Source organism: Rhinolophus sinicus, linkage group LG07 (assembly GCF_036562045.2).
Source record: "Rhinolophus sinicus isolate RSC01 linkage group LG07, ASM3656204v1, whole genome shotgun sequence".
Lineage (NCBI taxonomy): Eukaryota > Metazoa > Chordata > Mammalia > Chiroptera > Rhinolophidae > Rhinolophus > Rhinolophus sinicus.
The window spans coordinates 3051654-3076503 of NC_133757.1; the positions used below are offsets into that span (position 1 = coordinate 3051654).

Below are 24850 nucleotides of genomic sequence, written 5' to 3' on the forward strand. Positions count from 1 at the left end.
TCCCGCTCTTGCATAGTGCTGCCCTAAGGAACTTTGACTGAGTGGACCCCCCGAGATGGGACTCCAGGAAGACACAGGAGCTGGGATGGAGCTTTCCTGTCCCCTTCCTGAGAAGACACAAGGGTCGCTTTGCCAAGGGACTTGCATAGGAAAACCGAAATCTCCTTGCCAGTCAGGAACCTGGAAACAAGGGGAGGCCCACGGCTGGTTTGCTGTGCTCTGGCCTGGAGACTCGGTGGCAAGCGCTCAGGTCCCTTGAAGGGCAGTTGGCCGCCCGCCACCCCACTCACAGCCTGTGTTGCCACAGGCCCAGCCAAGGGCAACGAGAGCAGGCCACGCGGGCATCTTCTAGGAGATGCCCTCGGGCTCCCTTAGGCCCTCATTGCAGCTCTCCTGCCTGCCAGATAGACTCCATGCTGAGCACCCTCCCGCCCATTGTGTGACCCCACACCTGTCTGACCTCCACCACGGACGTTCGTAACCCTGATACTTGGCCAAGCTGAGTTACTGACTGTTCCATAGACGCTGCCTACTTTGTGCCCCACAGGCCTTGGCTCAGGCTGCTCCCTCATTACCACAAACATCCCATGACTCTCACTGACTCAACAGACCTTATGCTGAAGACAGCCACTGAGCCTGGATCTCTCAGACCAGCGGCCAGGCCAGGGCCAGCGTGACACCCCAAAGCTGGGCAAAAACTGAAGACATCCACTAGTACTGTGTCTCCTAGATGGACTTTCCCCAACAACTAGATGTTCAATTTTACGGAGAAAAACAATGAGACGTTGTTTACGTTGAAAAACAATGAGATGGTGGAAACCCTTCAGCCAGAGACATGGCATTGTACTAACAGCTACCGGGGACTGCATCTTGGAAGGAATCAGGGCCGCCAGTGCATCAGCAATACGGTGCCTCTTGAACCGAAAGGATATGGAGGTGCTACGTTGAGTGTTGGATGACTCTGAGGAATCCATCTGCCAAGGGGAAGACTGAAGAATCTTCACCATGACTGCCTGCCATCCTGTTGTCTATTTGGTATCTACCCACAAGCTGTTCCTGCGGGCAGGGGAGGTGGGGGCCCAGAGCTCTCCAGATAGGGAAGTGCTGTGCTATGTTCTTTCCCAGATATATCTCGTGAAATCTTCACCAACCTTCTGAAAAGCGCCGTGGTTATCCCATTTTGCAGATGAGGAAACTGAGTCTCAGCTAGAGCAAATAAACTATCTGGAGTCACCTGACATGGTGGAAAAGGCGGAGTCTTAACAGTGGGATTGGTGCCGTCAAGGAATGTCTTAAGGCTGCCCCTGACTCTGAGCAAATGGAAGCATATTGTCTACCTAACATCACGGTTGATAATGTAGCTCCTTGTAGCCAATCAAAGAGAAAAATGAATAATAAGAATTGAAAAACACAATCCACAAAACACATTTTATTCTGTGGAGGTGAAATAACCAGCTATGGCTCACTTTGACTCTCAGCTGACAGGTCTGAAGAGACCTCCGTAAGCTTCAACCTCTGCGTCACGCAAGAACCCAGACAAGAGTGCTCAGTGACAGAGATGTGATCCCCCGGAACTCAGGAAGAATCAGAGGCCACACAGGTGTGCTGGGCCTCCCCTGCGGTGACTGTGGAAGTCACATCAACGGCGACCAGTTCATCAACAATTAGGGCTTTGGTGAGCGTGCCTCACCCTGACAATACTTCTCACATAACGAGTTGCCCTTCTAGTCTGACTGCCTTGTTCTTTCATGCCGAACTTCTTGTCTCAGCAGGATGTGACAGAATCTGCTGACCTTCCCGGCAAGCTCCCCCATCATGTTCTCCTGTGAAGCAGAAAGATGCAACAAACACAGGCTCCAACGGGGAGTGGGGCAGAGTGCTCAGAGAGATAGATTCAGCAAATACTGGGCATGGCTGCCTGTGAGGCAACAGGCACCCATAGTGTGTGAAGAATGGGTGCCCACTGTGTGTGAGAAATAGGCCCCTACTATGTGTGAGGAATAGACACCCACTGTGTGAGAAATAGGGCACCCACTGTGTGTGAGAAATAGGGCACCCATTGTGAGAAATGGGCATCCACTGTGTGTGAGGCTGGCCTCTGGATGCCCCCTACTTTGTAGAACACTCTCTTTTCATCCAGGCCTTTTTCTAGGAGACACGGGATAGTACAGAGAAGTTTCCAGATGGAATGCATGGAAGTCAGAACCTGTCCCTAGGCCTCAAGGTCTGCAGCCTATGGGACAAAGACTAGGCGGCAGTGTGCCCTCTCCAGGCATGTGATGCAGGGCAGGGAGAGTGGGGGACACCTGGGCTCTGCCCCTCTCCTGCCAGGCTAGGCTTCAGTTCTTTGGGCTTCAACTTGCCTGTCCTAAAGTAAGGGATTTGAAAGAGGGGGTGTCTACGTCCCCCATCCCCACGCCACCTGAAGCCCCTTCTTGTCCCTTTATCAGTCCCTCCTGTGAGGTTCTTCCAGGCTTCAGGCTGCAGGGACCCAGCCCAGGAACGGTCCTAGGAGGCCACATCGGCCTGCTCTCCGGGGCTGGGCTGTGATGGGGTGTGGGGGTCAGAGCTGCGGGAAGAGCCGTAGGAGGGGGCAGTATAGAACTCTCTCCACAAGGGCATCTCTGTGGGCAATTTCCACCATCTTCCTGGCTGCAATCAGAGGGAAGCAATGAGACCCAGTCTTTGTTTTAAATATGTGCCCTCTGAGGGTAGGGTCGGGAGGCAGTAGTGGGGTGGGGGCCACAGCTGAGAGAGAAGGCAAAAGTCGTGCAGGCGTTTTGAAAACTGTCACTTTAAAATATGGGTAACTGCACACAGGCTTCCAGGCAGGGCCAGCCCCCTGCTGATGGGGAAAGGAGCTGGTGGGAAGGAAAGCCTGCAAACCCCCCGAATTAGACCTGAGCCTGCGCTTGGGGAAACTTACATTTGTTTTCAAAAAGAGAAAGCGAACTGGCCAGCCAAGGCCGGCATGTGCATGCTTTCTCATCAGATCAGATGTACAACAGAGAGAGTGTGAATAAAGCACATACGAACACACACGCGTGTACATCACCACGGCTGTACCTTGACGCCTATACCTAAAACTCTTCCCTGTTACCCTAGAAATACGAAATGATCAATGATTTTGAACTTCAAGCTGGATGATGGCTTTGGAGAACTTCAAAAGTCCACCATGTGGCCATGAGTTGTCCTTTATAAACTGGCCACAAGTGGGGTCAAATGATTAAATTTCATGATCTGAGGTGCATTGAAATCACGTGCATGGCTTTTAAATCCCAGTAGTTGGTTTCTTTCTTTTTTTTTTTTTTAATATCTGCCAAACAGAACAATGAGACCCTTTTAAATTCCCCAGTGAGCAACTATTAAAACCACAATTTACAACTGTGCATATCATCTAACGTGTTAACCAGGTGTTCCAGTGTTATTGTTTGAAATTCTACCTTGTTTTAAATCAAATGAAGAAAAGCCAAAAGTCCAATTAAAGTCCCACATTGCCTCTTTATCGTGGGTAGGTGAAAGACATTTGTTATAGATTTAATGGCAGAAATCTCATAAAATGCTAGACCATCCTTTTTTTCTTCTCAGTTTCTTATTTCTTGCTTAGATTCCCACAGCTTACTGGCATTTCCTGTTCCTAACTGAAGAAAAAATAGAATAAATCTAGGAATTTCTGGCTTAATTTTAGTAGCATCCTGGACACTCTCGCTGAATTCGACAATTGAGTGTTGTCATGGGATATTAAAATCGTGCAGTGGGCCCATTTAGGAGATTATTCCCCTTAATAAGTTCCATGCCTCTCTGGACCCTCTCTGCCAACATGTGTCCATTGTATTTAATAGTTCAGTGACAACAAATTTATGTTGCTAAGCTCCAAAAAGTAAACCCACCCCAAATACCTCCCCAAGCTGCAGACATCGACCAAGGTAATATGGAATTCAGTTGTCCTCACTGGACCATAATTATTTCCAGACTCGAACTGCCTGTTTTTGTCTTTGGCCATTTTCCCCGTTCCATTTTGACCCTGCCATACTTCGCCTTTGTGGTTTTCTACTTAGAGTTCATTGTCACCTCCCCGCCCATCACTGACTCTTCTGCAGACCTTTCCCTTCGCGGCCCATCTAGCTCACCTCGCTCTTTCGCCTGTTTGGCCATCAAGCAAACACACCTGGTTCCCTTGGACCGACGACCACCTTCCTTCTCTAGGGAAAGGAAGGACATGAGACAAAAATTTTCTGTAGTCCTCGCTGCACTATAATAAGTAGGATAATCTGATAAATCAGATCCATTTTTTCCTTTTCACAGGGATTGTGAAACTGCAAAAAAAAAAAAAAAAAGTGTCAGTTACAGCACATCTGTTCTCCTTTACGCCTTATTTAAGAAAATAATTCTTGCCAGATTTTTACCCACCCATAATAATTACCCCATTTTTACAGATGTGGTTTTTAACAGCTTCATTTTGGCCCCAAATCTTTTATACAATTTGCAATGAATTTGCTTCTTGGCTTGCACTTCATTATGCTTTGGCAATAAAGGGACGGAGGAACAGGAACTTGTTCCCAGAACTAAACTTTTTAGTGATGTTTTTACAAACCAGTTGGCCAGGGTAGAAATGATCACTGTCACCGTGGTCGTTATTATTATTACCATCATCAGCATCATCATTAGCAGCACTACAAGCTTTGCACTTGAGCATTTAATTTGGCAGTCACCCTGCGATTGTTTTTCTTTATTCTTAATTATCTACTCCCTTTTTGAGCTCCAGCCCAGAGCAGGGCTGCTCTTGCAATTCCCCTGATGCTGTTAACGATGGCAGGACTTTCCCCCACAGACGTGTCCAGCAGCACCAATACCTGCCACGGGCTGCACACAGACTTAATTTAGCACCGAGGGTGCTGCAAAGGGGCCTCAGACACAGCCCTGCTCTTGATGAGCTCCCAGCACCCTGGGGGTTGCAGACAGGGACAGGATATGGGACAGTTCACAGCAGGACTCAAACCCAGAGCCAGCTAAGAACTAATGAAGTCAAGCAGCGTCAGTCACTGCCAGGAAACTCTGAGCACATCCGGAGGAGCAGCCATGAGCGATGTGGGGCCTCAGCTGGAATAATTGTTGAAGGGAACAAAGGACAGACCGTGTTTTAAGTACAAGGCACTTGGAAATGGGTTGTGTCATTTAATGACCATGGTAAATGTCGGTGGCAAATGTAGATGGGGAAACTGAGGCTCAGAGACGTCACATGTTGCGAGAAGCTCCTGTGGCCTGCAGGTGTCATGCTGTGGCACACTGGGGCTCAGGCCGTTCTGGGGAACTTCCCTGTGTATTGTATCTCTTGAGAGACTAGAATTGGGGCCCTGACCAGAACCTATGCAAGCAGCCTTGGGTGATACAGGTCTCAAATGGCAGGGCCTTCCTTGGACAGCATGAGCTCCCTGCTAGCCGGGTAGCCACTTGAGGATACAGAACAGGAGAAATAGGAAACAACTCTAAATAAAATAGGCTACAGTCAGAGAAAGGCACTCATGCCACCTGGGCCAGCTGTGGTCCTTTCCCCACAATCACAGGGTGGGTGCTCACACTGGGCCATCAAAAGCCTCCCCCAGTCACCCACAATTCCCAGGAACTGATGGTCCCAGAATGGCTAGACATCCCTACTTCTGATGAATTTCATTGGATCTTTTCTTCCCTTATGTTTTGCACCAGGTTGACACAGGCATGAAAATTATTCTTTCCTTTAATTTCCACTAAAAAACTAAAATCAAACATACAAAAAGTCACACAAGCAAATGAAATTCACTCTCAGGAGAATCAGAGTTTCCTGACTAGGGATAGATGGGTGTATCCCACATCCCGGGTAATAGGACAGATCCCACATCTGGAGTAGATGGAAAGGCTGCCATCACCGGAAGGAAACCAGAAATGGAGTATTTGATGACCCTATTCCTTTAAACACATTTCTCAACTGTTTTCAGAACTCAGAACCTCCGCCTCCCAAACTGCGGTTGGACCTTGGACTCTCACCTCTTCTTTTCCTGCCTCTTCCCTCCCAGAATCCCCCACAAAGTCCCTCCATTTCCTCCTCCTGGTCGAGTCCGCCTTTGCCAGCTGCTACTTTCAGTCGGGCGCCAGACCTCCCCAAGTGGAAGCTGAGAAATCAAGTTCTTGGGCCCATGGCCCCTAGGCTTGGTCTAGGCTGGCAGGCTTGCCTTTTCCCAGGTAGGAAGGCATTGTTCAAAGCGTGCAAAGAAGAACCCGGAAGAATCAAGCAAAGCCCTTGACTGAGATGCACAGGCAGCTGCAAGGTGAGTCCTCATCCCAAGTCTCCCAGCACAGAGGGCTCTTAGGACGGCTTCCGATGGCCTCTGCTGCTGTTGACCCGGGCCCTCTGCAGGCACCTGTTGTTGGGTCAGCCCAGCGCCCAGGTCTGGGGCCGCGGCAGGACAGCGGCAGGCCCACGTGGGCAGTGGGGGGCATCCAGAGTGACAGGGAGTGCAGCTTGCGGGGGGGTGGAGAGGACTCACTCCCTTAATGAATTTAGATGAGATTCAGCTGCCTCTGCTACTTAATTCACTCCGCGGCCTTGGTGTTGGAAGCGATGAGCAGAGGGAGCCGGAGTAAATCTCGTGACTTGGTGTTAGAGTGGCTCCGACAACAGGCACGGGAGCTCCTGGCCCCGGGCGCCCCCCGCCCCGGCTCGGCTCGGCAGGGCTCCGCCCCCACCCCCGGGGTCCCCCCCCCAAGCCCCGACCAGTAGAGCAGCAGCGCGGCTGACGTTCCCGTGCCCTGCGCTGGGTGGTCTGGGGACTGCGCCCGCTTCCGAGCTCATTTGCCTGCAAACGCCCTCACCTTGTCAGCGCCAATAATTATCCAGTCGGCGCTACTCAGAGCTGCCATTCCTTAAGATTGGATTAGATTGAAGAGGCTGAGGCCCCGCTCCTCTGCGCATTTTCTCAGTCAGTTAGCTAGTCACTGGGGGCTCGCCGAGGCCTACAGCAGAGTTACACTAACTTTCTCTCCCCTTCCTTATTACGGAGCTTAATAACAGCAGGCAGTGTATTAATATGTAAGAGATCAAGAGATTATTGATTAGAGTCACTTGCCTAATATCCCCTGTCCGTCATGTAGTTCAGCAGCCCTTTCATGATTTTTTGTGTCAGGCCATTTAAATATTCATGACCGAGTTGCTTTGTACCTCCACGGCTGAATTTCTAATTAATCTGTCAAAAGAAATACAATATGCCCGGAAGCCTTATTATTATAAGGGTCAGCTGAAACAGAGATGGCCTGGCGAGGCCTAAGGGGTAATTAATTATAACAATACAGTGTTTACCTTGTGTGGTACCTGCGGCCTAAATGAGCGCTAAATTAGACTCAAACCACTGCAGTCTGCGTTTGAAGCGCCCTGATCTGCCAGCCTAGATTGTAATGACGGGAGGAGAGAGCCGAGAGCGCGGCTATGTAACAACATAATCAGCAATTATAGCTGCGAAATGGGGAGAAGGGGGAATTTTATCTCATTAGAAAAGCCCAAGTAGAAAGTTTTTTTTTCTGTCACCAGCTCTTTTCTTTAGAATTCAAATGAATCCACTCTAAAGGTGAGGGATCTCAACTCTAATTCCAGTGCAGAGAGCTGGCCTAATTAGTGGTATACTTTGGCTAAAATATGAATGACATTTGTTCCAGCTTGCAGAGGCCTATTAATAGAGGGTGTCAGAGTGAAACATTAAGTGTATCATTCTTCTGTCAATTTATTTCTGTCATTATTGTTTCTTTATTTCCTCTGCCACATTATGGTCACTAATTTCTTCTCACTTTTATGAGATTCTTAATGTGGGCCTTTAATGAACTCCAAAAACTCAACCACAACTCTGAAATTAAAATACTAGGCTGCTGTCAGGGTGGCATGGCAGAGTAAAACTTGAATAGTATCATTCTTCTGTCAATTTATTTCTGTCATGATTTTTCTTTATACCCTGCCACATTATGCCCACTAGTTTAATTCCATTTTTATGTGACTTGTTAATGTGAATTTTAGGTGGCTTTTAATCACCTCCAAATTTGTAGAATATCACAATAAATCATAACTGTATCCTCTCTTATGACAATTTATTTCTGTCATTATTTTTTATTTCTCCTTCCTTATTACAACTCCGAGTTTCATCTCCTCCTCTGTGACCTTTACATTGTTGCATTTTAAAAAGAAGCACATCGAAACTTTGCTCTTTCTCTAACTAAAAGAGGGAAGCCATTTTATGGGGCTTTGGCTTTCCTGGCCCTGGCAGTCACAGGTGAGCTCCGGCCAGCAGGATGTGTGTCTCCGAGGAGTGGAGCACTAACTGGGAATCAGGGAGGCAAGTGTTGCTGGGGAAAAACAAAACAAAACAAAACAAACTGGTATTGTTAAGTGATAGACGGAGGGGGAGACAATGGGTTGAGTTCTGAAAAGATTGCTTATTTCATTCCTGCAAAGAGTCTGGTGATTGTGCTACTTGGGGAAGAGAAAATCGCTCACATGAATGAGTTGTACGATGACTATTGATTTTGGTCTCTCAAGTTCATTTTTTAAAACAGGTGTGCACAGTATGGCCCCTTGTCCAAATCTACCCCCCCACCTTTTTTTAAATAGCTATGTACTAAGAATAGGGTTTACATTTTTAAATGGTTAGAAAAATGCAGCAAAAGAAGAAGAATATTTTTTTACATGCGAAAATCATAGGAAATCCAAATTTTGGTGTCCATAAATAAAGATTTACTAGAACCCCATGGGACATTCCTTTAAGTATTGTCTATGGCAGCTTTCATGTTACAATGACAGAGTTGAGTAGTTATGACAGAGAGTATACGGCCCCAGTGCCTAAAATATGTACTCTCTGGTCCTTTACAAATAAAGTCTATTGGCCCTATTTTAAGGAAAACGAAATAGTTTAGCAGTACTAATATTTCTTCAGATGGACTTTGACAAAGACTTTGGGTGCAAAATTCAGAGAGAATTTGCAAATTGGTTCAAACAAGCCGAGTAGCTAGAATGCTGAGCTTCTATGTCTGTTCTCTGAGCTGCATTCTGGGTGGTTGAACTCATATTTCAGGAAGGGCTTCCATTCATTTATGGCTTCATAAACCATTTGCTGTGTTTCAAGTCTGCAGCAGGGATTGATCACATCAGGGTACCAGGCCCTTGAGAAATGGAGGTGTTGAAGGCGTGGTCTCTTCGGGTCCTCCTCCCCCGCAGGAACACCCATTTCAGTCCTTTAAGAGGAAGAAGTCCAAATAGCCCTTATTAATATGAGTTAAAATGTTTAGGTGGGGGCAGCAGGGAGGCTGGGCCATCATAGCCTAAAGCTGATACACAATTTACCTTAACAAAACTTGTGGAGCACATGACATTGTCCAGGTACTTGCTTGGCAGTGGGAGTTCAAGAATGCAGCACTTGAAAGACACCCTGCCTTCAAGGAACTCCCATTGTCACCTTTTACCATGAAGGATCCTACCTATGGCACTTCTTACATTGTTTTCAACTCTTATTTTACCTTCAGGAATGGGAAGGATTGAATTTAAAACTTGACGCAAATACCTACCAGCCTGCTCAAGCCATGGAACCCATGGTTTTCTAGACTCATTTCCAGGGCATCCAAAACAACAAAGGTTATGGCTCCCCTTGCTATATGATTAAGTTCCCAGTCCTGTTCCCACCACAGGCTGACCCCATTCCAACCCCTAAAGGAAGCTTCTGGCTGCTAAACTCTGATAGACTCTCCCTCCAACCTGTGACTTGGGACTTGCTGTCCCTTGATCTCACTCCCAGGAGCACCTGCCTTCCCTTCAGTCTTTTGTGCTTGTGGGCTCCAACTGCTCCAGAACTTTCTGATTTTCTCACCCAGAAACCGAGACATAGGATCTCAATCCAGCTGCTTAGAATATATCCTCACAGCTGGGCTGCCCTGAGCTCACACACCGTGCTCACTCTCGTCATATCTCGTTCTTGCTCTGGCTCTCACACAGAATAATTGGGTTTATTTTTCAATGATTCCTCACATATTGTTAATTCCATGTTATTTCTGTCCATGCTTTGCTCCATTTATAATTGATGTCGACTAGATAATAACTTTTACATTTTAAGTCACCAACTTAAGATTGTATGAGATACATTTTCCTGCGTTAAAGATTTCCACCAACATGTTTTTCAAAAGGCTTCAAATAATAATAATAATAAATAATACTCAAGAAACTAGCATTTGATTGGAACACCCTCAACATGATAAAGGACATCTATGAGTTACCTACAAGTGACATCACACGTAAAATAACACTTCCCCCTGTGATCAGGAATAGGACAAGCATGTCCACTCTCCCAGCTGTTACTCAGCATTTTGCTGGAGCTTCTATCAGGGCAATTAGGCAAGAAAAAGAAATAAAAGATATTCAGATTGGACAGAATGATGTAAACTTACCTCTATTTTCAGATGACAACATTTTATATGTATACTTAAAGAATTCATAGAAAAGTATTAGAGCTAATAAATGAGTTCAGCAAAGTTGCAGGATACAAGGTTTATAGAAAATATCAATTATATCTATACACTAGTGAGGAACGACCTAAAAACAAAATTAAGAAAATAATTCAACCTACAATAAAATAAAAAACAAATAAAATACTTAGGAGTCAATTTAACAAAATAAATAGAAGATTTATGCACTGGAAACTACAAAAAAAATCACTGGAAGGCATTAAGGAAGACTTAAGTAAATGGAAAGATACCCAATGTTGATGGATTAGATAACTTCATATTGTTAAAATGGCAATATTCCCCAAGTTGATCTACAGAATCAGTGCAATCTCTATCAAAATTCCAGCTGGCTTTTTTTGCAGAAATTGACAAGCTGACCCTAAATTCATATGGAAATACAAGGGACTCAGAATAGTTAAAACAACCTTGAAAAAAAATCTAAGTTGGAAACTAACGCGTTTCGATTTTCAAACTTAATATATAGCTACAAAAATCAAGACAGTGTGGTGCTGGCGTAAGGGTAGACACATAAATCAATGGAATACAATTGAGAGTCCAGAAATATATCCACACGTGTATGGTCAATTGATTTTTCACAAGTGCCAAGACATTTCTATGGAGAAAGAACAGTCTTTTCGACAAACAGAGTGCCAAATGAATTTCTACATGCGACAAATGGAGTGTGACCCCCTACCTCACACCATATACAAGGATTATCTCAATTGGATCAAATACCTAAATGTAAGAACTAAAGCTGTAAAATTCTTAGAAGGAAACATAGGTTTGAATCTTTGTAACCTTGGATTAGCAAATGTTTCTTAGATATGACACCTAAAGCATAAGTAAAAAATAAAATAAAATAAAATAAATTTGACTTCATCAAAATGGAAAAGTTTTGTGCTTCAAAGGACACTACCAAGAAAGTGAGAAGAGCACAAAGAATGGGATAAAAAGTCGAAAATCGTTCATTGTAGGGCTGTATTATCCAGAATATATAAAGAATTTTACAATTCAACAATCAAAATGCAAATAACCCAATTTAAAACATGCAAAGAATGTGAATAGACATTTCTCTAAATAATATGTAAAATGGCCAATAAGCATATGCAAAGATGCTCAACATTAGTCATTAGGAAAATGCAAATCAAAACTGCTTCACACCATCAAGGTTGGCTGTAATAAAGAAGGCAGGAAATAACCAGTGTTGGCGAGAATGTGGAGAAACTGGGACCCTCACATATTCCTGGTGGGAATGAAAATGGTGCAGCTACTTTGGAAAAGTCTGGAAGTTCCTCATATGAGTCAGAAATTCATTCCACTCCAAGGTATACAGCTAAGAGAAGCGAAAACATGTATACACACACACACAATTTACACAAGTGTTCATGGCAGTATTATTCCTAATAGCCAAAAAGTGGAAACAACTGCCAAATGAATAAACAAAATGTGACTTGTCCAGCCAAACAGAGGAATGAAGTACTGACACCTGCTTTGATATTGTTGAACCTTGAAAACATCATGCTAAGTGAAAGAAGCCAGAAACAAAAGGTTTCAAGTTGTGTGAGTGCACCTGTTTGAAATGTCCACAGCAGGCAAATCCGTGGAGATAGGAGGTAGATCAGTGGTTGCTGGGTGGAGGAGAAATCAAGGAGTCTCTGCTAATGGGTACAGAGTTCTGGGGGGGAGTGAGGGCAATGTTCTGGCATTAAATGGTGGTGATGGTGGCATAAACTTGTGAAAATACAAAACTCTCATTGAAGTATGCGTTGTAAGAGTGTGAATGTTATGCTATGTGAATTATATCTTTTAAAAAGGTCATGCAATTATATCATAGGACTAAAATTTTAGTGATTACTCTCTGATTATTGGGCATTTCTGTGTCCCTTGTACACCCCCCACTGGAGGCACCTCTTTCTACTGTTAGTCCCTGACATGACCACATTTCCACAGGACCACCTTCCCCAGGGGTTCCCTTGGAGGTCCCAGTCCAGTTGTTCGTTTGAGTGGTTACCCTGCCTGCCTTCCAGCACCTCCACCCCAACACACACACACACACACACACACACACACACACACAGACGCACACACACGATTTCCCCTGGAGGATACAGAGAAGTTGAAAATCAATGTGGGCCTTTTCAAAAATAGTACTGTCCATGAACACCAGGGCATCTGTGGACGCTGTGCTGGTTTCTATATGTATATACAGAAAAAAATATGTAGATATGATATAAGTGTATATGCTTTTTTGTATATATACACATTTGTATTATACATACATATTATGAAAATTTCCAAACACACAGAAATGATGGAAAAACACCATGCAATAAACGGCTGTGAACCTTCACTCTAGCTCTAATTGTTCACATTTTGCCACATTTGTTATCTCCCTCTGTGTGTTTCTATACACATATTTTTTCTGTATTTGAAAATTTTCTTACTATTAGAAAGTTGGAAGCCTCATGATATTTAAATTATAAATATTTCACCGTGTATCACTGAAGAATATACCCTTCTGCATAGTCACTGCTAAACTGAAAACAATTATAGATAAGTTCATAGTATTATCTGATACCCAGATCAAAGTCTAATTGTCCTAATTATCCCAAGAATGTCATTGATAAAATCCAATTTAGAACCACATTAATTTCTGGTTGTTTCTATGTCACTCCAGTCTCTTTTAGTCTGGAATATTCCACCCCCTACTTTTTTTTGTTTTTTTTTTTTCCTATGGCAATATCTTTTTGAAAAATCCAAGGTAGTTATCTTGTAGAATATCTTATAGTCCGAATTTTTTTTTTTAATTATTCCCTCACCATTATAGTTTAACTCTTTCCTCCAGGCCTGTATTACCTCTAGGCTGGACGTTTGGTTTAGAAATAGATTATAATTTAATTATTCTTAAATATTGGATTAATATAGATTTTTTTTTTAATTTAGAAAGTAGTGAAAAATTTTAAATCACCCATATTCTCTTTCCTTCTCAAAATTATTTTCCGTATTTTCTCGAGTCTTTTCTAAACATTCACTTGGTGTTCATTCATTCATTCATTCAATAAATACACTTTATTTACTTTACGGTCTATCTATTAAATACCTCACACATACCAGGAATGGTACGGCCTCGTTTCAGTGATTGAACTCAGGCTATCTAAACACATTTTAATTCTGCTTTTTTCGCTACACATTTTACTGTAAGCAATTTTCTGTGTTTTCACGCAATCTGTAATCTTCATTGTATTTAATTTATATATTCTTAATATTCTTCCAAAATTCAAAAGCAAATGTTATCACTACAACCAGTGAAATAGTACAAAGATACAAAAATAAAAAATAGTAATATCTGTTTTCTGTTTCCTCAGCCTTTCCAGGTGGCCTATGCCAACCCACCCTAGCCTGGCTTCCGGGTGTTTCCGGCTTTGAATGGCTACAAAGCATGGACTCCATTGGGTAGGTGAGGCAGTGGTGGTTCAAGGTAAGCCAAGGGCCTGGGATCTACTGTAATGTATCCTGCACATTGGACTCCTTGTGATATACCTTTACTGATAGAACCACCTTGCTCATTAAACAGCAGCTGCTGCAGTGTCTGTTCACCCCCAGACATGAACCACCTAGAAATTCTAGAGACTGGAGACTGGCTGGCCTTAGACTCAGAATATGGGGGTAGGATCCCGGGGTCTACATTGAAAACAAGCTCAGCCAAGGAGACCTGAAACTTTCCTGGGGGTACTGACTCCTTGGCATTTAATTCGAAGTTCCCATTTCTTGGCAGCTTTGTCCTATGTCTATTCACAAGCCAGCAGGAAACAGAGCAAAGGGAGTGGGCTGGCATCGCAAGCACACTGATGGTGGTGGTGATGAGGTAGGAGGGTGAGACTGAATCAGCATCTGGATACTCAGAGGCAGCGAGGGGTGGGACTAGAGGGGTGCACAAGGAGAGGGCTCCCCCATGCTCGCCACACTCTGTCCACCCCCCATCTCCTGCTTGGCTGGAGCATCCGTTCTCTGCCTCTGAAATCACCGTGCATTGAATGGCCACTATACTTGTCCATGATGCTGGGCCAGCCAGGCCCCTGACCACAGACCAAAACATGGTTGCCTGCCAACGCACGGCGACATCCTGGCATCTTTATTCAGGTTTGTTGCCTAGACCCCTAACAGGATTGTTGACAGTCACTACTGTTTTCAGAATGATGTCATTTTAATCTGAACAAAACATTTTCCTCAAAGATAGCATAAAGATTTTTCTAATGATAAAAGAATGGCATGTTCATTGCCAAGCCATTCAAAGTTACGCAGACACTGTCGCTACCATTTGATGTACATAATTCCACTGCATATGGTTCATGGGTATGCACAATACACAAATACACAATAACACAATATAGGGTTGTATGATATTAACTACAAACCTACAACCTCATTTTAATCTTACATGGCATTTTATTTTATGCTTATTTCATAATTTGCCCTACCAGTTCTTTGCTATATAAAGTTTCAGTCTCTTAAAATAGTTCTTCTTTTAAAAACAATGTAGAGAAAAACCTTGTCTCTATGGTTATCGTTCATGAATTCCCTGAAGTTGACCATTGAAAATAAAATGAATGACTATGAACAATACTGAAGTTTACACCACACTGTGGTCATTTCCTTTCACTAAATCTGTACACATTTCTTTCTTCCTGATAGTTGAAAATATCCATTTCTTCATATCATATTCAACATTGCATTTTATTTTATTTCTCACAGCTTAATTTTTGCATGTTTCATTTTTGCACCTTTTTATTATGTTTTCATTCTAATAGCAAAAATACAATCTCAGGTTAATTTTTATTTTCTTATTACAAGTGATTCTTAACATCTTTCCATTTGCTTAACTCCGTTTCTATTTCTCTGACCATTTTTATCCCGCATTAACCTTTTTGAATTGATCTGTAGGAAGCCTTTCTGCAGTAAGCCTACTGGCTTTCTCTGTACTCTCTGGGATGCATTTTCCGTACAGATTTTTGCATTGTGTTTGTTTGTTTTGATTGTTTTTGCTTGTTTGTTAAGGTATGTATGATTTTTATTTTCCTAGCTAAATCTCTTTATTTCTTTTTGCTTATGGTTTCACCCTCTGATTTAAGCTTAAAAATACTCTCCTTCTCAAGATCATGTATTTATTTCTTCTATTTCATCTGTAGCTTTACTTTTCATATTAAAGCTGTAATACATCTGGACTTAATTTTGGTATATACAGAAGGTGCCCCCAAAAATGTGTACACATTTTAAGACAGGAAAAAAACTGTATTAAAATTGTAATGCTTAATATATACCGATGACAAAAGATGAATACAAGTCATGTGTATATATTTTTTTGGCAACCTCTGTATTATGAGGCATTAGGAAGCTTCTAGCCCACAGAGTACCATTGTGCCAATAAGAAAAAGGGAAAACATAAGTTAGCATATTATTATTTATCAATAATAATAGTAAGCACAAATTACAATTTTTACAAAATAAATTAATAGAAAATGAATATTAGTACTTACATAGTGATTCATGACACTGAAAGTACTTGTAGTTTCTGTTGGAAGCACAGCAATATTATTGTGATAAATTAAACAAATAGCTATAGCATGAAGTGTTCACATTCTTAGGCAGGACACTAACCGGAATAGGTTTGTAGTTGTGAGGTGCTTTTGTTGTTTGTTTGTTTGTTTGTTTGTTCCACTTACTTTCTTCCTCACTTACGTTTACAACAAATCACCGTGGATGTGGACATCAATGGACGTGATCCTCATTGGTAGAGACTCTGGTCCTACTGGATGTTTCTAGATTAACAAGATTGTTCAATAATTGAACCCGTTCTTCCCCTTAAGTCAGAAGCGCACTGATACATATCTACCATGTCAGAACGAGGCACTTGACTGTCATATGCGAGGAAATAGCCATGATGCACGAGCTTGTGTTCAACCAGGATTCTTTACTGCCATCTGCTTGAAAATTCTCAGTGCAAACATACAGGCACCCATCTCTGGAGTCAACAAAGGCAAAATACAAATGTGCAAAACTTTGATAAAATAACAGTTATGTGAAAGACAGCCCTTTTGTTGTCCTTGTGAAAGACACACCTGGACATCTATGTGTGGCACCCCAAAGACGCTGGGCTCCTTCCACCTCACTCCCCAAAGGTCTATTGAGGGCCTCCTCGTCATTTATTAAACAACTTATTTCTCACATTGATTTAAAATGCCACCTAAAAGCACATACTTAATTACTTCACACACTCGGGGTTTTTTCATTCTTTCTTGTTTTGTTGATCTCGTTTTGCACCATCCCTGCCTTGCATTGGTTAGTTCCACAGTGTGTCTAGTATCTGGTACAGCCTGCCCCTCCTCAATATTCATACTGTTGGTCCAGAAATGTTCTGACTATTTTGCATGTTTATCTTTTACATTAACCTTAGAACTCATTTTGTCCATTGCTACAACCTACCCCACAAAAAAATGCCCTGTTGGAATTTTATTGGGATGATGTGGAGCCTAGAAAATCATTTGGGGAGGATTCTCATCTCTACAGTATTGAGTCTTTCTAAAAGCATGGTTTGCATATCATTTATTCAAATCCTGTTTTATGTCTCTTATTAGGTTTTCATTGTTTTCTTCGTGTATTTTCCTCTGCGTTTCTTGGTAATTATTATATTGCTCAGTGGTTTATACAGCGGTGTCGCTATTGTCACTGGACCCTTATCTCTATTTTATTATCAAATGATGATTGTTGGCATATAAAAAGGTAAATTGATTTTTGTTTATTTATTTTAAATTATGTCACTGAAATCTTATTATTTCTAATATTTATAGTAATTCTTTTAAATTCTTAAATTTTGCAAGTATACAACGTTGAGGTTTTTTTTTTCAAATAATGAAAAATGTGCTCCCCCATCCTAATGGTTATTTCCTTTTGCTCTTCTGAACTCACTGCATTGAGTTAGCATATCCTAAACAATGTGAGAAAGTAGTGGGTAGCAAATGAGCAAGCTTTGGTGACCTGATATTTTTTCTAGAACACCTCCATCCAATGACACAGGTTGCCCTCCATCCTCTGGTAATTTTCCCTTTCCTCCACCAACCTTAACCAGCCAAGTTTTCCCAGAATGCACAGGGTGGGGAACCTCGGCAGGCTGAGGATGGCTAAGGGCCCCCCAATACTTCACCTGCTTGCAGTTGAGGTCATGGGGCAACACCCCGGACTCAGCTCCTTCCGCAGAGCATCTGAGCTAAGAGGCCCCTTCTACTCATAAGAAGTTGAGGCCCCCCAAAGTATGTTGGAGGGTCTCCCTCAAAATGCCAGCAGTTAAGGGGAGCAGGAGTCTCCCCCTCATCCAGTGATGGTGGGATAGAAGGGAGGCAGGTGCTTCTGAGGGGCTGGGTGGGTCTTAAGACCAAGTTCAAGTTCTGGGTCATCTGCTCCATTGTCTGTTCACTGACAGGTGAAACACCTACTATTGCCTTGTGCTGGATTCTGGGGATGTAGAAACAAAGACAAGTTCTCACCGGCAGAGCGGAAGCTTAGCTGGAGCTGGGGGTCCTCTGACACGCAGGTATTGGAGGCAGGCCTATCTGAGGACTTGGCATCCATGCAGCGAGGTTGCACATTCACCAGGCACACATGGGAAGTGTTCTGGGGTGTCAGAGGCGGGGACCGGGATGAAGATCAAGGGCACGGCAGGAGAGAACAGCCACCAGTAACTTGCCTTGGGACCTGAGATCATGCCCCACGTCTCAGGAGCCTGTGCATTTCCTTATCCTGGATGCTGGCACGTGAGTCCACCTTCCTGCATGGGTTTTCTGGGACCCTCTACATGGGTGTTTAAACTAGAAAGGCCATAGGTTCTAGAGTGTTTAATCTTTACAGGATAAACTCAGCAATCTTCAGGCTTAACTTTAAAATACATTTGTCTTTTAGAATGTCATCCCTTTTAGAATGTGGAGATATTTGCTGGGACTTGGAGCAAAGCCTAAGGGGCCTCGGACTGCATTCCGAACACAGGCTGCCCTGGGAACTTCCCAAGTTCTGTTGACAATCCGGGGAGTTAACTGAGTGCTGGGAGGGATTCGGGAATCCAGGGGTTCCTTTGCCCCTGGAGTTTCATTACACGCAACCCCCCAAATATCTAGCAAGTTGCTCCCTTATCCTACACGACCTCATCCTTTTAACTAACTACAGGCTGAGGACTGTGAAAGGGGATTAAAGCCCCTGATTTTAAAGAAAGACTACTTCCCATTTGAATTACTTTTAAACACACCACTTTGCCTCTAATTTAAAATGAATAATAGGCTTAGAGCAGACAACAAAAGATAAGTGTATCAGGAATCTCGTGATTTGCCAGCAAGTGGAATAGAATGGTAGAAATGTGCTAATGCAGAGATTTTTTTTTTCCTTTTCTTTTTTTAAGCATCATTATCTGAGGGACACCTTTTTTGGTATTCAAATAAGAAAACTGACTTCTCTCCAATGCCCACTTGAGCTTTTGTTCTGCCCTAATTGAAAGCAAACCTGTACATGGAAAATGACCCTTACAGATAGGAAAGGTTTAGGTTGGGTTAAAAAAAAAAAAAAAAAAAAAATTAATCTTTTTTTTTTTTTTTTTTTTTGCAGTGAACACTGAACTTAAGACGGTAGCTTTCATCTTGTTGTTTGTGCTTTTTTATTTCATTTTCTGTCTTAATGACCGATCAGAATAGAAGAGGCATTCCACAGTCCCAGGTTTGCCTAGGAAGATGCAAAATTCAGCCACCAAGCCTGGAGGGCCCTGAAATTAAAGATTCTAAAATTTTGTTTTTAATTAAACATGTGTTTTTGGAAAACTTCTGGCCTTTAAAATACTTTCATATTCAATCCTCTTTTGAATCTGTCCGTGGATAGAGAGAAAGCCATAAGAAGGGTGCTTTTTAAAAATGCAGAGGAAGACGAGCCACTTTGGAAATAAAAGTAGAACCAGGTGGACACAGTGGGCCAGCATATGCACCTAGAGGTGTGTGTGTGTGGAGAAGGTAGAGGGTCCAACGCAGAAGCTGGGCGGGTGGCCGTGCCTCCAGGGTGGCCAGCCCACGAACACTCTAGATTCTGCTTCTCCAGGTCCAGCCTTTGCCTGGAGCTTCTACACAGGACTGGCTCGTCACTGTGTGTGCAGGGCTCCCGGAAGAAGCCAGCAGATACCCGGCAAGGCTGAGCAGCTGTCTCTTCGGGGCTTTCAGAAACTCCAGTCAGTTGGCTACTGACTGACTTCCTAATGCACACTCTTCTAATTCTTAATTAGAGTGACATAGCTAATTAATAAGTTTTTTCCAATTATAAATTAACTTAGGATCAGAACTCTGGCTTTGCATGTAATTTCCTATAATCGCTAAAGCTACTGCAAAAACATGCCTCCTGCCAACCGTAACTTTTAACACAGACAGACAAGTTCTCACTGGGTTTACATTTTACAGCAAATTATCTCTGTTGGGATTTATGAAGAGAAAATTTTTTTTTTAAATCAGAGGGGGTTTTTTTGTTGTTGTTCCCCCCACACACACTCTCCCTCCCCTTTTCTTTAGCACCCCCTTTGGATCATTCCTTTCAAAGATTTGAGGGGAGTTCATCTCAATATTTTAATGTTGTTAGGGGGTAGGAAAAGAGAAAGAACAGGTGATAATTCGTTTTTGCTCATAACCGTTGCCACCTTTTCATGGTTCCTGCAAAAATGATTTGGGAGGTGCTGGCATGCTGCTCATTTATAGAATCTTAACTGGAGAGACACTTATCTCTTTAGTAATGAAGCGGTGTAATTAAAGGTGGGCCTGCAGACCGGGCCAGCCCTGGCAACATGTCACATCCCTAGCTGCCACAATTCCTCAGTGGTTTATCAAAGACTACTTCTTTAATATGGAGATTACACTTATGTACTTGTCTGAACTTGAAAGGCATTTGCCTAATTTACTTATTAATGAGATGTAAATCTATTTGTATGGCACGTCACAAGTTTCCCCCCCGAAATCGCTGCTACTTAAACGGTGATAAACCCTATGATTTAAACGAAAAATAATACATTTAGCTTTCCACATTCATTCTGTTAAAAATTGATATAGTCTATGTTAAATTTATTAATATTGCTTGCTGTCATTCAGTTTGCAGCTCTGGCTGAAATATGGCTTGACAGCGGCCGCATTAAAGATGTATGCCATTGTATTCAACAAAGATTAATGAAGCCCGGTAAAAATAGCTGTAAAAGAGAAAGTGATCCGAATGTAAAACCAGTGAATTAAATGAGGCCGCGCATACCATTTGTTAATATGCATGAGGAGGGAGGCAGCGAATGAAAATGTCTCTATGCAAAGTTCATTTGGGAATGTTTCAATATTGTCTGGATATCCCCCAACTACTGAAGAGCAGCATAATGGAGCCCAGCGGTCCACAGGGCCGGGCGTGCCTGTGCCCTGACCCCCTCCGTGCCACAGGCTGGGGTGGGGCCTCTGGCCAGAGACCCGCCTGCACCCAGCCACCTACGTGTTTCACTGTCCTTGGTTTTCTCCAGGTCGCCCTTCAAAGCACCCACCTCAAGACCACTGGCCTGCCTCAGCCTCTGTCTGCGTGAAGAATGCACAAGAAGCATTTCTTCTGGGGTTTCGGCTCCAAGTTCAGATCCTGTAGCATCATGTCTGTACCAGGCTGGGCGCCCAGTAGCACACCGGAGATTGAATCTTTCAGGGCCTCGGTCCTTTTCTTTCCCCAAGTGAAGAGAGAAGTTAGCCCTTCACCATCCAAGCATTTGGACCTCATCAGATGAAGGAGCTACCCAAGCCCAAATCGTCCTTCGAGTGTTTCAGGGGCTTAGGTCTGGGGGGCATCGCAGGCTGTGCCTGGCCAGCCGCGTGCACGTTGAGCCCACCGGGAGACTGGCACCTGTGATCTGAATGACTGGGGAGCGCTTTCTTTGTGCTGTTTGGGGGGTGATTTATTTCCACAGTTCTCATTATAAAATACTGCTGGTGTCAGACCCACCAGGTTAAGACTTCCAAATAAATTAACAGTGACAGAAAATTGTATGCAGTAATCATAATATAAACCCGGCATGTTTATCAATCCAGAAGGTGTTTTGATAGATTGAAGCCATTCCTGATAGGTATTTCTCCCCAAGGTTTGCCTGGATGGAGGTCAAAGGCTGTCCAGAAGGAAATATTTTGAAGTATTGTTTTCCTTTTAGAATTTGCTTGGGATGGGTGTTGTCTGCATGTGTGTGTTGGTTTTAATTGGGAGTCAGTGACAACAGAGGAGTTCGTGTTTCTGCCTGACTGGCAGCTTGGAGGCAGTTGGGGGGCAGGGTACACACACGGAGGGTGACACCCCGTAGAAAGTGCTGCCTGGAGCACAGGATTTCCCAGAAGGGTGAATACAGGTGTTCCTGCTCAGAACAGTTTAGAAGGATTGTTGTTCCATGGCTCAGCAAATGTCACTCCATTCTGCAGTCTCAACAGGTAGCGAGCTTCCCCAAGAATGCCCCAGGCTGTGCAAGGACTCCGTGCGTGGGCATGTTCTGGGGCCTTCCCGTGCTAGGCCTCCAGGAAAGATGTGCGGGGCTCACTCCAACAGTGGCTGCAGCTAGGGCTGAAGACAGGAAAGTGGCTGCCTTCCCTGGGGATGTCCCCCAAAAGGGGTGACGTAGGCCAGTATTTTAAGGTGACAGATTGACACAGAGAGGTCGATGCTGTGATTAAAAGCCATGAGAGGCAGCAGTGTGGAGGAAATTACTTTTCAACTGTTGGCTCCCCTGCCTACTAAAGTCACCTGCCATCTCCCCTGGGCCTGACCCCAATCCCAAATTCACCACTCACCCTGCCATCTCCACCAGGAATTGAACCTGCCAGGCCTCGGGCTCACTGCTACTCCAGAAGCCAGGTCAGCTGGTGTCCTCGCACCTGGAGAGCCACTGAGCCTCACAACCTGCAGCTGTCATCTAAGGAGGATGCCTCGGAAGCAGGCTTCCATTGAAGGAAGTCCTGCTCACAGCTGGGTCTGTGGCTGGGAACTTTTGCTTGGCCATCCTCATCCAGTGAAAACACTGCCCTGTGGGGTGCCATGGTGGCCCTGCCCAGGCTCGCTGTGGCATCAGAGATGATGGAGGTCTAGGCCGTCCGCAGGCCACTTCTGGAAGCAGAGAGCCAGGAGAACCAGGTGGACCCAGCGACAGTCCCATGACGACAGGATATTGAGTCGTCTGTCCCAGGACTGCAGGGACCTTAAAAGTCACTTTTGACGCCTCCCCATACTTTCCCAGACTCGTAGATGGGTTGCCCTTTCTGATTTGAGGGCTGTCTGCTAGGATAGCTGTAAAAGGCCTGTTCGCTATGGAATGTGAAAACAGTGAATCCATATTTACAAGATTTACCCCAGTTGTTCAGTTTTTCTAAATCAAAGGAATGGAGGTAGGAAGATCTGACCTCCTGCATTATACCAAACACACTCTGAGGTCGTCCCTTGCTTTGGGGCCAGTGCCCTACACAAATCCCCACAGAAGAGCATGGCTGTTTCAAGGCGAGTTTGATGAAGCAAGAATACCTAGGTGTGTACGTCTCCTGCAATTGTCCGAAAGATTTCTCTCCATGGTTTCCTGGGAGCAGGAAGGCAAGGCCTCACCCTGTAATCACACTGCAGGCTGATTATTTGGTTCTGCTCATTTGTTGTCTAGTCATTTCCACAGGAGGCCCGTGGACCCGCAGAGACCGCAACGCCACAAGTCCCCAGCCCCTCCCAGCCTTCTCCCGCCAGAGCAGGGCCGAGCATCGTGAATGAGTTCACCCATTTGGGTGCCTCTAGCAAAGCCCTGCAGACTGGGAGGCTCATGGCAACAGAAAGTTTCTTTCTCCCAGTTCTGGAAGCTGGAAGTCTAAGATCGGGGCGCCTGGTGAGAGCCCCCCTCACGGCCTGCAGACAAACACCATCTTGCTGTGTCCTCACACGGCGGAGGGAGGGGGGTGAACAAGCTCTGGTGACTCTACAAGGGCGCCAAGCTCGCCCCTGAGGGTCCCACCCTCATAACCTCATCTAATCCTAGTCACTTGCAAAGGCCCCACCTCTTAATGCCACCACATTGGGGGGGAGTAGGGTTTCAATGTGTGAATTTGGGGGGACACAGACATTCAGTCCACAGTACATCCCTCGGATCACGTTGGCAATGCAAGTCCCACCCGCCAGCTTCTGCACAGTGACTGCAAACTTAACGATCTTTAGCTGAAAGGGGCTATAGGGGTCACTGTGGGGACAAAGCCAGGAGTGCAGTTTCCGGGCCCTCAGCCTCACATGGAAAGGTGCTCACTCCGGTAGTAAGTGGCCATCAACTGTGATTGAATGGTCATCAGCTGTGGCTAAACCAGTGAGCCATTGGCCACTAATGTAACTGCTGTGGCTACGCTAGCAGCAAATGGGGGCTAGCAAGAAAAATGGGGGCTAGCAAGAAGATGGTGGCTAAGCTAGCAAGAGCGGATTGCAGTTAGCAAGGGGTTGGTTGGTTGGCAGAGAAGCGGGTGGCAGGTTGCGGATTGTGTGGCTCCTGCTTCCTGTGTCTCCAACCCAGCCTCCAGTGAGACTATAGTGGTATGGACCCCCCTATCTATGGCTCTGTGGGTGTTCCTTTTTGGCCTCACCATATCCTGCATTCTTATGTGGGGCGTGAGACCAGAGTCCCCGCATGCCACCTGGCATGACACACTGTGTAACAGTCACTTAGCCGAAATTCCATTTCAAAGAGAAGGCTGCTGAAACACAAACATGTTTTGCGATGTACCCAAGGTCCCATAGTGGATTTAAACAGAGCACCTACCAACCCAAGTTCAGGGTCTTGACCAACCAAGTTTTCAGAGTTTGGGACCACGATGGTGATTCAGTCTCTGACCTGGAAAGGCAGGTGTTGTTGTCAAGAAGAACTGAGACTGAATTGCGAACACCTAAGAGCAGTTGTCTTTACGCCATAAGCCTCAGCTATAGTCACCAGATTGTTAAAGTAATAAACATTTGTGTGGCTTGGATTCAACGTTACGTTTTAGGGAATACATTGAAAATAAACATTCAGATGTTATTCGCTTGACTGACCTCTGAGCAATTAAATAAAATGAGTTTATGATGTAAAATGCTGTCTTAACAACTTCAAACGTACTGCAGAGCAGGCCACATTCAAGTAGCAAAGAGTCTTAGACTGAAAGAAACACAGTGGCACTGACTGTGTAGCCGAGTGCCTCAGAAACACCAGGGCTGCACGTGTGGTGTGGCTTGGTAGTTAGGACATTAATTAATGACCACATAGAGGAATGTCTGTGTGCCCAGC

The 24850-nt window shown here is 44.3% G+C and overlaps 1 long non-coding RNA gene across 1 annotated transcript; it reads left to right on the forward strand.

The window, feature by feature from the left end:
* The first annotated feature begins 6017 nt into the window (after positions 1–6017).
* Positions 6018–21578, forward strand: LOC141572874 (uncharacterized). Its single transcript, XR_012498353.1, has 3 exons — positions 6018–6302; positions 13872–13984; positions 21068–21578. It is a non-coding gene; the product is annotated as an uncharacterized LOC141572874 (long non-coding RNA).
* The last annotated feature ends 3272 nt before the right edge of the window (positions 21579–24850 follow it).